Source organism: Gavialis gangeticus, unplaced genomic scaffold, assembly GCF_001723915.1.
Source record: "Gavialis gangeticus isolate Ggan-Ray unplaced genomic scaffold, GavGan_comp1, whole genome shotgun sequence".
NCBI lineage: Eukaryota > Metazoa > Chordata > Crocodylia > Gavialidae > Gavialis > Gavialis gangeticus.
In genome coordinates this window covers 164339839-164340157 of record NW_017729024.1, presented here as the reverse complement: position 1 = coordinate 164340157, position 319 = coordinate 164339839, and the positions used below count along the sequence as shown (strand labels likewise).

The 319-nt window shown below is 52.4% G+C and overlaps 1 protein-coding gene across 5 annotated transcripts in view; it reads left to right on the top strand.

Moving 5' to 3' along the window:
* Positions 1–319, top strand: part of LOC109297943 (phospholipid-transporting ATPase ID-like) — a 98564-nt gene that overhangs the window by 39696 nt on the left and 58549 nt on the right. The window lies entirely within an intron of this gene.

The following is a 319-nucleotide window of genomic DNA, read 5'->3' as shown; positions in this document are numbered from 1 at the left end:
GAGGCCATTACTCCATTTACAGTACGTCTCAGAGACACTGATGACTCCTTGCCATGTCCCGCGTGCCTCTGTTGTATTAATTTCTTAGCGTTCAGAACAAGACGTGGTCAGCGAGCAAAGAGTTTGGTATTAAACTGACAGATACTGTGGATGGATGGAAGGAGTGATAGTGACTGGTGAGGAGAGGCTCAGGGAAATGGGCTGATTGAGGCTGCAGAAGAGAAGACCGAGGGGGATTGCATAGCAGCCTTCACCTCCCTGCAGGGGGGCTGCAAAGAGGATGGAGCTGGGCTGGTCTCAGTGGGGGCAGACAACAGGA